Source organism: Mirounga angustirostris, unplaced genomic scaffold (assembly GCF_029215605.1).
Source record: "Mirounga angustirostris isolate CCGP_5_RB_7025 unplaced genomic scaffold, mMirAng1.0.hap1 SCAF_4, whole genome shotgun sequence".
NCBI lineage: Eukaryota > Metazoa > Chordata > Mammalia > Carnivora > Phocidae > Mirounga > Mirounga angustirostris.
The window spans coordinates 249436-264242 of record NW_026991712.1 but is presented as its reverse complement, the minus strand read 5'-3'; the positions used below and the strand labels follow the sequence as shown (position 1 = coordinate 264242).

Here is a 14807-nt window from a genome sequence, read left to right as displayed (position 1 = left end):
CCCTTCATGCACAGAGATGCACACACACGCACACCCTATCTTCCTACAGTAGCCAGAAAGAGGTCTGTTTTGTTTTTTTCCCTAAGTGTCTACTAAATGAAGTTGCTGTGATACAATGATTTATAAGAATGTATTTTTGGTCTTCATCCACAGTTCCTAAAAAACCGCTTCAGAGCAAAGGTGAAATGGGTGTCTTACTATTAATGAAGGTGACTTTTGGGCCCCACCCAAGGGGAGGGGTATTGGTTGCCAAGAGGACCAACCAGGTGATAAGAGGGTTAGAACTTTGAGTTCTACCACCTGACCTCCAGAGGAGGGAGAGGGGCTGGGACTGAGCCCCTTTCACACCTTCTCCTCTCCCAAACCTCCAGCAGCTCCTCCCCCATCCTCACCAGAGAGCCTGCTTCCTACTCCTCTAAGAAAAGCATCAGAAGAGGCTTACACAGGCCACCATGGACCACCACACCTCTAGGCCCTCTTGCCAACCACCACCCAACACGCACAGCAACCCTAACACACTCCAACAAGTCTCTCTTCTACAGCCTTCTTCCTAAGGTGTCAGGACCATCAGCACATAATTGGCTATAATTTCTTGCATCTTAAAAATTGTGAATAACCTTCTGTTGCCCCTTTGCAGCAAAAACTTTTGAAAAAGATGTCTGTACTCAGGACCTCCAATTTCTTGTCCCATTTTTCTCTTAAGCCCACTCTTTGCTCCCCACCACACATAAACCCTAGAATCTGCTCTTCCAAATCACCAAGAACCTTGACCTTGAGCCCAGGGTACTGAAAACCACTCCTTCCTCCCCACTATCCACCTGGATCACCCCCTCCTCCCCACTGTCCACCTGGATCACCTCCTCCTCCCCATTATCCACCTGGATCACCTCCTCCTTCCCACTGTCCACCTGGATCACCTCCTTCTCCCCACTGTCTACCTGCATCACCCCTTCCACCCTCCTCCCCACTGTCCACCTGGATCACCTCCTCCTCCTCCCCATTATCCACCTGGATCACCCCCTCCTCCCCACTGTCCACCTGGATCACCTCCTCCTCCCCATTATCCACCTGGATCACCCCCTCTCCCCATTATCCACCTGGATCACCCCCTCCTCCCCACTGTCCACCTGGATCACCTCCTCCTCCCCATTATCCACCCTGTTCACCCCCTCCTCCCCACTGTCCACTCCAATCACCCCCTCCTCCCCAATATCTTCCCTTCACTTGTCCCACCTGCACTGCTACCCCCTCAGGGCTCCCCAGGCTCAACACCTGCACCGCATCTCCATGCCTATGATTTTCCTCCGAGGTCAAACTCCCAAATGTAGCACACCCAAACTAAACTCCTGAGCTGCCCCCTGTGATTCCACCAAGAGATCTTAGTGGTTAACCTCAAAACATGTCCAGAACCTCAATAAAGAAGACAAAAATGATTAATTACAAAAATACATCTCCAAAATATACATATACTGCGCCAGATTCCAAGATCCCATCACCACCACTGTTGCCGCCTCATGCCCGGCTTGTTGCGATCGGGTGCTCCTACCCAGTCTCCTCTCTGGTCCCCAACAGTCTGTGCTCAACTGCCCCAAACTCCCCACAGGCTCCTCCCTCTTTGCTCACCTCCCCTGGTCCCCTCCACACACTCTGGCCCGGCCTTCTTGGCAGGCTCCCTCCGACTCCCCTCAGGCCTCTGTACTGGCTATGCTCTTAGCCTGGAATCCTTCTTCCCCCACATGCAATTTACCTCTGTCACCTGCTCCAACTCTGCTCAGATTCATCGTCTGCGAATGAGGCCCACCTGACCCCTAAGGAGGCTTGCACCCCAGCTCTGAGTCTCCCTGGCCACCCCCCTTGTTTCTCTGTGGCACTGACATAGGACGGAGTCACCTGTTTACGTGTGCTGCTTGCTACTGCGTCCCTGAGGGCAAGGATGACCCATGTTCCTCACTGCAGTGTCCCAGCACCTACAACAGCATCCAGACATAATTCAGTAAGTACTGTGTTCACACCCTGAGATCAGGGAAGCCACACAACATGAACAGAAGTACACCTTTATGGTTAAGAAAGAAATTCTGGAGTCAAGACACCTGGACTTGCACACGGGCTCTGCCTACCACCTATGTAACCTGCTGGATTCAGTTTCCTTGTCTGTTAAGTAGAACCAAGAGCACCCACCACGGATGGTTCAGATGCATAAATTATACAAAGCACAGAATGTGTTCAGAACAGTAGCTAGACCATAAGCATCAAATTACAACAATGATAACACGTAACATGTAGCTTAAAAAATATTTTTCCAGGCGCCTGCGTGGCTCAGTTGGTTAAGTGTCTGTCTTTGGCTCAGGTCACGATCCCAGGTCCTAGGATCGAGTCCCGTGTCAGGCTCCCCGCTGAGTGGGGAGTCTGCTTCTCCCTCTGCCTCTGCCTGCCTCTCTGCCTACTTGTGCTCTATCTCTCTGTCAAATAAATAAATAAAATCTTTTAAAAATATATTTTTTTTTCCTAGGGGCGCCTGTGTGGCTCAGTCAGTTGAGCATCCAACTCTTGGTTTTGGCTCAGGTCATGATCTCAGGGTCATGGGATCAGGCCTGCATTGGGCTCCCCAGCCTCCCCACTTGGTGACAAGTCTGCTTCTCTCCCTCTCTCTCTACATATATATTAAATAAATAAATAAATAAATCTTTTAAAAATATTTTTCCTAGACTTGTCAGTAACAGCTTCTTACATGGGCAATGTTCAAACCACTGAGCAAGCTGAAAACACCAGCTAGGTGCATCAGAAGAAATCACATTTGTAGCCTTTTTGAATGTTTTTCTTTAACCTACTCCCAGAACTCAAAAAAGCTAGTGAATTGTCAGTCCCCTGAAAACCGACAAACTAGAGGATGGAATTTGTTCACTCACCGTTGTTTTCAGAAAGACTTTTGTAAAATAAATGCACTAAAAGTTTTTAAGTATATAATTTTTATCGCTTATTTAGAACTATCAACCCAGCAGGGCAAAGGAGAGCATGTATATGCATTACTCATCCATGCACTGACTACCTCTGCTGGAGGGACAAACGAGACTGAGGTAGCAGCTGCCTTCAGGAAGGGAACCTGGGTAGCGGAAGGGTGAGGGTGGGAGAGCCTTTCACTCTGCACTCTTTAATACCTTTTAAGTTTTGAACATTTGTTCAAATAGAAAAAAAAAAACGGAAGACTCATTAGCAATGAAAAACCCGAAAATACAATTAACAAAGCAATTCCATCGATAATAACTCTTCAAAGAATAAAGTATTTAGTAATAAATTTAACAAAAGAAATGCAAGACTTATACACTGAAAACTACACAATATTGTTGAAAGAAATTAAAGACCTAAGGGTAAGATATCCCATGTTCATGTAATGTTCCTCTTAACATTGTTAAAACGGCAAACACTCCAAACTGATCTACAGACTCAACAGATCCTTATCAAAATCGAGCTTTCTTTTTTGCAGAAACTGATAGGCTGAACATGAAATTCATATGGAAGTTCAAGGGACCCAGAAAAAAAACCCAAAACAATCTTGAAAAGGAAGATCAAGTGGAAGACTCACACTTTCTGACTTCAATACTTACTACAAAACTACAGTAATCAAGACAGGATGGTACTTGCGTTAAGTACAGACAGACCAACGGAACAGAGTTAAGAGTCAAGAAATAAACCCCCAAATTTACAGACAAGTGATCTCTGACAAGGGTGCCAAGCTGATTCAATAGGGAAAGAATGAGCTGTCTTTTCAACAAATGGTGCTGGGATAACTGGATATCCACAGCGAAAGAACGAAGCTGGACCTTTACTTCATACCTTACACAAAAATTAACTATAAAATTCTTAGAACACAACACAGGAGTAAATCTTCATGACTTTGGATTAGGTATTGGTTTTTTAGCTACAACACCAAAATACAAGCAACGAAAGAAAAAGTAAATTGGAATTCATCAAAATTTAAAACTTTTGCACTGCTAACAATACCAACAAGAAAGTGAAAAGACAACCACTGAATGGGAGAATACATTTGCAAATCATGGATCTGATCAGGGACTTGTATCCACAATATATAAAGAACACTTATAGCACAGTAACAAAAAGATAAATAACCCTATTTAAAAAATAAAAAACAAGCAAAAGGGGGCACCTGGGTGGCTCAGTTGGTTAAGAATCTGACTTCGGCTCAGGTCATGATCTCAGGGTCCTGGGATTGAGCCTGTTGGCAGACTTTCAGTGGGACTTGTCCCTCTGCCCCTCTCCCTGCTTGTGCATGCACGCACTCCCTCTCAAATAAATAAAATCTTTTAAAAAAAATTAGCAAAGGATCTGAAAAGACATTTCTCCAAAGCTGACATATAAATTGCCAAGAAGCACATGAAAAGATACTCAACATCATTAGCTATCAGAAATGCAAATCAAAACCACAATGAGATACTACTTCACACCCACTAGGTTGGCTACAATAAAAAGACACACAGGGGCGGCTGGTTGGCTCAGAGGGTTAAGTGGTAAGCGTCTGACTCTTGACTTCCGCTCAGGTCATGATCTCAGGGTCCTGGGATCGAGCCCCGCATCAGGCTCCCTGCTCAGCGGGGAGCCTGCTTCTCCCTCTCCCTCTGCCTGCCGCTCCACCTGCCTGTGCACTTGCTTTCTCTCTCCCTCTCTCTCTGTCAAATAAATAAAATCTTTTTTTTTAATCAGTGATCACTGATAAGATTTATTATTTAATTTATTTTTTAAAGATTTTATCCATTCATTTGAGACACAGAGATAGAGAGAGAGCACGAGCAGGGAGAGAGGCGGAGGGAGAAGCAGGCTCCCCAGTGAGCCAGGAGCCCGATGTGGGGCTCAATCCCAGGACCCTGGGACCATGACCCAAGCCAAAGGCAGACGCCCAACCATCTGAGCCACCCAGGTGCCCCATAAATAAAATCTTTTAAAAAAATAAATAGAAATTAAAAGAAAAGACATACAATAACAAGTGTTGGAGAGGATGTGGCAAAACCAGAACATTTACACGTTGGTGGCAGGAATGTAAACTACTACATCCACTTTGGCACTTCAAAAATAAACTTAGAGCTACTGTAAGATGCAGCAATTTCACCCCTAGGTAAATACCCCAAAGAAATGAAAACATATGTCCAAACACTGGTTCTCGAATATGTACAGACATTTGTTCACAAACATGTACAAACTGCAGCATTATTCATACTAGCCGAAAAGTGGAAACAACTCAAATGTCCATAACAGGTGAACAGAAAAACAAAATGTGGAAGAGTCATAGAATGGAATATTATCCAGCCATAAAAAGAGTGAAATCCTGCTATGTGCTACCACCCACCTAGAAGAACAGTGGCAGCAGAGACCAGTGGCCCATGTCAATCCCTCCTATCACCCTCCACATCTAACCCATCAAGCCCAATCAACTCGACACCTCTGCTGCCCTCCCAGCCTCCACCCCACATTCACTCACCTGAACCTGTTTCTGTATTTTTTTCTCCTCCAATTCACTCCTGATAGGACAGCCAGGGTGATGCTTTGGGAAGACTAGCTGTTCAGGTCAGTCTTTCGACATCTCCTTTAGTTGGTGGGGTCTGGTTGGCCGCCTGCCTTGCCACATCTCCTAACCTACTCCAGGCTCCCAATCCATGGGGCCCTGCTGCCCCAAGGGTGCCACATGAGCTGATCCTCCTCCCCACTCTCCATCCATGCTGTGGCCTCAAACTCGATTTCACTCCCAGAGGTGTTTTCCCTGACCCATCATCTGAACAGGGTGCCCTAGGTTTGCTCTCAGAGTCCCACCCCCCCATCCTTCAGGGGACACCCTGCAGTTGTCAAATGCATGCCTGTTCCCTGCACTGGACTCTGAGCTTTAGGAGGCAGGGGCCTCACCCTGGCATTACCAGCCCTGGTGGAATGGATGAAGGGAGAGGCACGACCACCCCTCCCAATTCCAACACTGCTGCCAGTTAGTGCTCCTTCCTGCCACACCAGAGACCGTGACCACCCACCTGTCTCACACTCAGGAGGAAGTGTGGAGGGCTGTGAAGCGTTGGGGCAGCCAAGCTTCTCCAAATACCCACTGGGGTCCTCTACATACTGAATGCATGCCAATTCCAGTTTGTAAAAAAATTTTTTGAAGATTTTATTTTTAAGTGATTTCTACATCCAATGTGGGGCTTGAACTCACAACCCCAAGATCAAGAGTCACATGCTCCACCAACAGAGCTCACCGGGCACCCCTGGTTTGTCCATTCTTAACGCTGGCATTCTTTAGGGACTTCACAGTTAATATGAAATGAAGCCCATGTCATGTGTCTTTCCTCCATAAGGGCCACCACACCAGGCTCAGAGGGGCCATGACGGAGCCCCTGCCCCACAGCATTTCTCAGCCAGCTGTGTAGTGTCACCAACAGGCACGTCGTCCAACTCTCACAAGTGATTTTATCATGCAAAATACATTAGAATGGATCAAAGGTACATAATATCTGCTTTTAAGTCTGACGTGTTCTGGAAAGGAAGTGAATGGGTAAAGCCAGAGCTAAAAAAGACTCTTGCAAATCCCCTTGCTGGACTTACCTGCATCCTGACTATGGCAGGCGGGACTCTGGATGACGGGGTACCCCTTCAGGAGGTACTCCGAGCTCTCAGCTTTGCAAACATGCCCTCACTGGCTGGCCTGCTGCTCTGCCCAGCCACAGAACACTCCCCATGCACCTGAGGTTCCCTGCCTCGTGCTGCCCCTTCCACCTGAGGGGCACTGTTCCTAAGCCCGGTTAATACCCTCGAAGGCACGGTTGCAGAGTCCCCTTCTTTCTAGATGAGACACCCTTTCTTCCAGAAAGCCTACCTAAACGCTGTTCACACCAGGCTAGGCTAGCAGCCACCGCAGGGGTCTCCCAAAGACCCTACACTCGCCTCCATCACTGCTGTCGACATGAGGTTATCACAATCCAGTCCCACGTGTCCCCTACCAGGAGTCTGGTCTGTCTCCATCTTGGGGCACCTGACTGACAAGTGGCTGGCACACAGCAGGTGACAGGAGAGACCAGGAACAGGATAAACGTGGGTGGGCCTGGTAGACACAAAACCAGATGTCAAGTCTTGACAAACCAATGGAGAAGGGGTCTATCTGCCAGCAATGCCCATCCTGGGCCCCAGTGGCCATAGGCAGGAAGGCCCACACTGTTCCTAGACAGCCACCTGTGGTTTCCAAACATCCCTGCGAATGAAGGTCCTGGGACCCACAGTGTTACTCCCTTCCAGCTTTTAGGAACCAGAGGCTACTTCTTGGGTTTCCCAGAGTTGGAAGAAATAGGAATCTTAATAGCATAGCTGAATTTGAATACAAAATATAACGGCCAACACCACAATTAAACAGAAAAACAACGGAGTCCAGAAGCTGCTTCACCTTTATTAGTGACATATGCAATCTGATGCACAATGTGAGAACTGTGGATTGGGGGAATTTATATTGTATATGCTTCATCACAATCCTAACTGCAAGGAAGAACATGCTGGCCACCACAGAAATCCCAGGGAATGGTTGAAGGGACTGTAACAGAAAACCACCTGCAGCATCGTAGGGACAGTATTACTATAAAGCTCAACCATGGAGGAAGCATCAGCCACTCCGGTTAGTGCTGGGGCCTCTCGGATCTCCAAGAAAAGACCAAGAGAGATACTCGTGCCCAGTCTGCTGACTGGAAGGGGTACATCCAGTTTTGTCATCTGTAAAATGGGGGTGATGAGGAGGGCCTCGGTGGACTGCTGTGAGGACGGGGGAACTGATACATGCAAAGGGCTTGGGATGATGCGTGCTGGTCACTGTACCACTGTAAGGGTTACAGGCATCCCCCCTTATCCACGGAGACATGCTCCAGACCCCCAGCAGATGTCTGAAACCCCAGATAATACCCAACTCTATATATGCCATGTTTTCTCCTATACATACGTACCGGTGATAAAGTTTAATCCATAAACTGGGCACAGTAAGAGATTAACAACAACAATAATAAACTAGAGTAATTCTTAATAATACACTATAAAAAAGTTATGTGAATGTGGGGGAAAAAAAAAGACCAAGAGAGGAAGCAAGATAGACAAAGACACACAGTCAAAAAGGAACATCAGCTGCAACACCAGAAGCCAGACGAGGGCTTTCAGGCCTGGCTGTCAGTGAGGGTTTCAAGCTGGGGTGACTGGTCAACCCTGCAGCCAGAACACTTGGGGTCTGGCTTGTCTTCAGCCAGTGTACCCGAGGACAGAACACAGGCTCTGCTGACTCATCAGCCTCTTGGTGTTAAAATGAATTTTTTCTTTTCTTTTTTTTTTTAATTTTATTTATTTATTTATTTTTAAAGATTTTATTTACTCATTTGACAGAGAGACACAGAGAGAGAGGGAACACAGGCAAGGGGAACGGGAGAGGGAGAAGCAGGCTTCCCGCAGAGCAGGGAGCCCGATGTGGGGCTGGATCCCAGGACCCTGGGACCATGACCTGAGCCGAAGGCAGACGCTTAACGACTGAGCCACCCAGGCGCCCCAAAACGAATTTTTTAAAACCTTATACACATATAACACTCAGTAATTTACAGGACCCTCCAGGACTCAGTCATGCTGCAGCAGGACAGACATCATCTAATCTGCACACAAAAGCCCAGGCTTAGATGTTAAGCAAGTTATCTGTGATCAGTTGTACTGGTCAGGGATTGAGTCAAAGCCCAGAGCTGCTCCAGCTATGCCAGGCAGTTCAGACACCCAGCAGGGATTTATCACTCCCCGTGCTGCCCACTGGACTGCTCCCCACAACCCCAGGACTGTGTCTACACCAAGATTCTCTGGGGGCTCCCACCCTGGAATGCTCCCGCCTGAAAAATCCTAGTCACCCTTGTGTGTAACAACTTTATTGAGATATAATTCACATACCATACAATTCACCCATTTAAAGCATACAATCTACTGATATTAATATATTCACAGACATCCACAGCCTTCTCCACAGGCATTTACAGGTTATTTTCCTTATCCCCCAAATAACCCCGTATCTCTCATCTGTAACCCCCAGGCTCTGGTAACCACTAATCTACTTTCTACCTATGGATTTGCTTATTCGGGACACTTCATAGAAATGAAATCATACAACATGTGGACTTCTGTGTCTGGCTTCTTTCACTTAGCACAATGTTTCAAGATCCATCCATGTTGTAGCATGAATCAGTACTTCATTTATTTTTATTGCCAAATAATATTCCATTGCATGGCCAGACCATATTTTGTTTATCCATTCATGTGTTGATGGACATGTGGGTTGTTTCCAGTTTTTGGCTATCATGAATAGCTGCTGCTGTGAACATCTGTGTCCAGGTGCTTGCATGAAGGTGTTCTAGTCACTCTAACCCATAAAAACACACGAAAAATAAGCCAATTACCAATTGAGAAACTCATTTAATCTGATCATACCATATTATTTAAGATATAGGTAATTGGGAGAAATAAATGACCAAAGGAAGTGCAGAGTTAAAAACATGAAAAAGCAAGAGCAAAACCTGATCTAATGGAATAAATAGTGATTGGGGAAAGAAGTGCTATTTCCAGGGATAGGCCCTACAGGCACATTCTCACATCACCAAACTCTGTACCTGCAAACCTATTTGTAACCACACAAAGCACGGTATTCAGCAGTAGGGGCTAGTTAGATAAATCATAGCACCTCTAGAGAGCCAAACACGAACGCAGCCATGAAAAGGAATGAACTAGGAAATGCACTGATATGGGATGACTTCCCAAACATGTTTAGTTAAAAAAAGGCAAGGTTCGGGAATTTTGAAAAGGGTAGGAAAAAAATAAATTGCTTACAAAGTATTTCTAGAAGGAGATACAGTATGTGCCTCCGGGGAACCAGGCTCCTGGGGGTAAAAACAGGACAGAAGCCACACAATGCACTGTTCTCCAACTGTGAATGTGACTATGTTGTATTCCAAAAGAAATTTTTTTAACCCTTTAGGAAGCAAAAATAAAGAGAATCTGTGAGAATAAAAAATTATACTTAAGAAAGCAAGAGACAAGAGAGGCCCTGGGTAGTTGTAAGCAGCCAAAATGGAGGAAACAAATAAGGGAGCTGCTCCCACTGCTGTGTTAATCCTCCTCTGGGGTGAAACCTACCCAAATCCAACATCTCTACTGAGGTCAATGCCCTAAGAAAATGTTGCAAACAGACACTGAGAATACAAAGGTCTCTTTTGCCCTCAAAGACCTCCCGGTGCAGAGGGGAGACAACTCTCGCTTGTGCAGTGACCAAAGGCACGGCTCAGAAACACCATTTGGGCGCAGAAGTTGCTGTGAACACCGTGGGGCGCAGAAGTTGCTGTGTGAAGGGAGAGATCAGGACAGGATCCTCCTGGGGCAAGCCCCACTGAGGGTAAAGGAGATGAAGGGGCCACTCAAGCTCTGCTTGTTTTGGGCGGAGCGGGGAACGCGGAGCAGGTCTTGGCCTTTGTACCAAGGGCTTGGCTGGTGTCACCGGAGAGCAGAGTGCTAGTCAAGCACACAGGGAAGAGCGGTCTAAGGGGCATGTGAGGCCAGGGAGGAGTGCAGGGCAGGGGAGCAACCAGCTGGACATGCTCTGGGCCTGCTCTTAAGCCTGGCATAGTGGCCGTGGGACTGTCCGGTACATCACAGGATGCTGAGCAGCATCCCCAGCCTCCACACTTCCAGGGCCAGTAGCACCCACCCCCTCCAAGTTGGAACAACCAAAAACTTCTCCAGATGAATGACCTCTGGGTGGTTCTCTGCACTACACCACCTGAGCAGCTATGTGGAAGACAGAAGGGAGGGAGCCCACCCAGAAGGCACAGCTTAATGCAAAAGGGCACAGGCCCTGGACCATAAATTTGAGGAAGGATAAATTCGGTAACTACTCAGGAGGTACAATGAGTAGGATCTGCAGCGAACAGATGTAGCTGGGGGAGGACCTAGGGCACCAAGCTCTTCCAGGTAGCAAACACCAGATGATGGTCCTCAAGCACCAAGGGGCTGAGGTCAGAAATAGAGGAGGCAGGGTCTGAGAAGCCTAATCCGGAGGCTGGCTGCAAAGTCTGAGGCGGAGGGAAGAAGTCTGGCTGGCACCCTTGCCCTGGGTGAGACCATCCAGACAGAGCATGAGGCAGGCTCTTTTTTCCCCCGGGGCTGGGGGGGGGGGCAGCCCACCCCAGCACACATGCAGGAGAAAAGGCTGGGATGGACATTTTTAAATCTATCTTTAGATATTTTAAATTTTGCTCACATAAGCTGTTTCATCACCATCTGTTCTGAACATTAAACCTTCTCACCTTAAACTCCACAAATGCCCAAAGACTCTACTTTAAAGGAGAAGGATTCCCCCCAAGTCTTAGTGTCACAGATTTAAAGGAGATGAGATGTAGTTATCTAGGGTAAGTCTAAGATACTCTCCCTAAATCTGAAAAAGAGAATCATCTCCTTGGAAAATGAGGACTCTTCCTGCTTTGCTCTGAAGCAAGTTAAATCTTATTTCTCCCCACAGCTTAGCAAGACAGCATGTTACAGAACTGGTAATTCCAAGTTCTCACTCTGTTGCTTAGGTCTTCACCATCGTTTACGTTTGTTAATAACTTATCTTTCCTATTCCAAGGATAACACTGTGAAGTGAAGTATAACAACAATAGCTTCAGTGGTTTAATTTGGAGAATTACCGAAGAACTGCTCTAAATCTCATTGCTGTCTGTAACAATCCTACCCACCCCCAAGGACAATAAGTACTACAGGATTCTAGAGTGGCTCATTAGCAGCTTTCTTCTTCTAAATATATTTTATGTAACAACTTATATATTACAAATCCCTAATAGTTGATATATAATGTATCTAAGTACGTCAGATCTGTTCCTCATTTGCCTTTATAAAAAGACTTGGTTTTTCCCTGTATGATCCCAGCTTGCTTGTGTAAGAAAACAGAGTCAAAGACTTGAGGTTAATGTCAACCCAGGACGGTGACTCTGGTAGAAAACTGCAGAGCCAGCAGACAAGCGGCGGGGGCCCTGGAATCCAGATCTGGCAGTGGTGACCCCCAACACTTACACTGCACCTGACACGATGTCTGAGTGTTCACGCACTGAGTCCTCACAAGCCACCCTAGGAAGCCAGTATTACGGGTTCCCATTTTACAGGTGAGAAACCAAAGGCAGCGAGTACAAAGCCATAAGCAGAGGAGTCAGGACTCAGAGGCAGGCAGTCTGGCTCCAGGACCCGCCCTCTTCACTCTGTTCTCCAGCTTCTAGGCAAGACAGCTCACTGGACAACGTGCAGGGAGACCGACTGGCCTCTGCTCACGCAGCGAGCAAGCCTTTGAGGGTCACCAAGTCTGCGCCCAGGACGCCTGACGAAACGAGTCTCCCTGTTTTACAGTCACGCCTCCTATCAAATCTCCTTCCCCTCCCCCAGCGAGGAGAACACACCTAGCTCATTGTGAAAGGGGAGCCGCTGACCGGGAACCACCTGCTGTTTACAGAGGCACCCCGGACCCACGGGGTTTAAGTCCTCTCACTGGCTTCAAAGACAGATCTCCTATTGTCTACCCCCGGGGAGGAACGCGAAGCCTTGCAACTGCAGGTTTCTGCAGAGGTCACTGCAGGTTTGGCTAAACCCAACCACAGCGAACGGAGGCCGCGGCGGGGCGGGGGGAGGGCGCTGCATTTTCGCTGGTGAAGGCTGCGCAGCGCCCACAGCAGCTGCGGGTGCGAGCAGCACGGAACGCACCCACAGCTGCCGCGCCACGCAGCCCGCCGCACGTTTTAAAATAAAGGACGTCCTGACCCGCAAGAGGCACAGCCGGCCTCACTGCGCCCTCGGCACGGAACACTGTCTCCACCCGCACCACTCCCGCAACCGGGAAGCGGCAGAGGGAATCCCAGCTCCCGGGGGGCTGCGCCCCCGAGCGCCCCAGCCCGCGGCGCTGCAGAGGCCCGGTCCGCGCGGCCCTGCGGCCACGGCGCGACCCAGAGACGCGCGTCCGCACTCCCCGCGCCGGACAAAGCGCCCCGCGCCCCGCCCCGGCCGAGCCCCGCAAACCGCGCCGACGCCCCACGCTCAGCCCTTGCCCTCCGCTCACGCCCACCCAGCCACGGCCGCGGACGCTCACGCGCACCCGCAGCGGGGCATCCTCACAGCCACCCTCGGGCCGGGCACACTCGCACGCACGCCCACCTCACAGCCCGCCCCGCGCGGCCTTGGCCCCCCGCGCCCCCGCCGCCCCGCCCCGCCCCGCCGCGGCCCGGCCGCCCCCTCGGTCCCCGCGGACACGGATCTCCGCACGGCCGGCCCGGGGCCCTCCTCGCGGCCGGGCGGGGGCCGCAGAGCCGGCCTCTCCGCCATCTTCCCGGCCCGCACCGCCCACCGCCCGCGCTCTCACCCGCCGGCTGCTCGCGGGCCGCGCCACCACAGCCCCTCATGTCGGCCCGCGCGCCGCGCCCGAGCTCTCTGCGGCTCTCCCGCGGCCGCCGCCGCCGCCCGCTCCGTCCGCGTCCTGCCGCCGCCGCCGCCGCCGCCAGCCCAGGGCGCCGCAGCCGCGCGTCCTCCCGTCACCAGCGCAACCCCCCGCCTCCGGCCCCGGCCCCGCCCCTCGCCGCTCCCGCCGCCAGGGGGCGCCCCCAAGAACCCGGTGCGCCTGCGCCGGCCTGTGGCATGCCGGGAGCCGGAATCCGGCCCGGGCGCGCGCGGCCTGCCGGGAGCCGGGAGCGCGGTCCTGGGGCTCCGCCCACGAGGCGGAGGGCGCGGGACCGCGCGCGGTCTCGGAGAGCAGCCCGGGGGCGGGTGGCCGGGGCGGGCGTCCACGCCGCGGGTGCCGCCGAAGCTCTCCTGCCCGTCCCTCGGTCCGCAGCGGGCCGACCTGTCCTGTCCGATCGCTCTGGACTTCCTCGTCTCCCTCCGGTGGTGCAGTCCCCGTCCAGACGTCCCAGTGTGGGGTTGGCGTCACTTGGCCCCCGAACCTCGGATTCCCCTCTTCCTGGAAAGCGATCGGCCCCGGTCTCCCGAAACACTGGCGCGCCGTTCTCGTGGCCTCTCTCACACTCTGCCGATCGGGTTGGACACTGTTTTCTCCCATCGCGTCACTGTCGTTCTTGACGCGGGCGGGGCTCAGCCTCAGCTTCGGCCGCCTCCGGGCTGGCTTGTGCTTCGAGCCTTCGGAAAGCAGGCTGACCCACGCCCATTCCTCAGAGCTGCGTTCGGCTTCCCTTTCGGAGCCGAACAGCCCGAAGCCCGCGCCGCGCAGCCCGCGCCGCGCAGCCCGCGCCCCGCCCTGCGTCCCGCGCCCAGGACCCGCGGGGGCTCACGCTCCGCGCGAGCGCCTCGCCCGGCCGCCCGGCCGCCCGCCGCCGCGCCCGGGCCGGGGCTAGCTCGCCACTCTGGCTCGCGTCGGGCCGGCCCCCCTCTGCACGCCCACGCGCGGACGGGCGGCCTCCGCTGCTCTGCCTCCAAGCCGCCTCTCCGGCGCGGATGGACTCAGCCCCGCCGCGTCACGGCCGCCGCGGGCAGGAAGCTCGCACAAGCGGGCTGGCCGGCTTCACCCGAAGCGGAGGACGAGTACCTCACGCTTCCTTGCGACGCTGTGACTCTCCGGTAGCGTAGGTGTCTCTCTGTCCAGGTGGCCAACAGAATTTCTCAGGCCTCTCTCGCTAGCCGCCCGGACGGACCAAAACTCTTCTTACCGCCGAACCGAAGGACCGCACGCGTCCATCCCCGCCCTCCACCTTCCCCCCTGATCATGTACAAGCGTTATT

At 51.2% G+C, this 14807-nt stretch overlaps 1 protein-coding gene across 5 annotated transcripts in view; it reads right to left on the bottom strand.

Moving 5' to 3' along the window:
- ARHGAP39 (Rho GTPase activating protein 39) overlaps window positions 1-14410 on the bottom strand; it is a 92314-nt gene extending 77904 nt beyond the window's left edge. For 3 of the 5 annotated variants that reach the window (XR_010410463.1, XM_064587638.1, XM_064587641.1), the window contains exon 1: window positions 13439-13578. The gene's annotated coding sequence lies outside the window, so the exon portion shown is untranslated. Of the gene's footprint in view, window positions 1-1890; window positions 1968-13438; window positions 13579-13915 lie in introns of those variants that run through there. The other 2 variants (XM_064587639.1, XM_045895636.3) reach the window with 2 other exon arrangements.
- Window positions 14411-14807: the final 397 nt, after the last annotated feature.